We start from the raw sequence: 374 nt of genomic DNA on the forward strand, positions 1-374 counted from the left end.
CACTGCTGCAAGGTGGACTTGTTCTGGAGAGAATTCTTGGAGCCAGGATGGTGGCTGTGGGGGAAGCGGGCGTCCACCGGCCGCCCGCACAAGAAGGGCCATGCACCCGCCGAGTACCTGTGTGGCGGGGGGGGGTCCCGGGGGGGGCCCTCCCTAAGGCCTCCCATGCTGGGGGGGCATGTGCCCCGCTGGCCACCTGTGTAGGAGGTGGGGGATGTGATGCATGCCCGCCATCTGCAGGTTTGGTTTTCCTTGGAAAGGCCAAAGAAGATGATTACCTACGCATTGGACAGGCCAAAGAAGATGATTACCTATGCAATGGATTGCTGAAAGTCACTGTGAGTCTGATGACCTTAACAGTGGCAGCATGCACA

The sequence above is a fragment of the Elephantulus edwardii genome, unplaced genomic scaffold (assembly GCF_000299155.1).
Source record: "Elephantulus edwardii isolate Elephantulus edwardi_28Jun2011 unplaced genomic scaffold, EleEdw1.0 scaffold00218, whole genome shotgun sequence".
Classification (NCBI taxonomy): Eukaryota; Metazoa; Chordata; class Mammalia; order Macroscelidea; family Macroscelididae; genus Elephantulus; species Elephantulus edwardii.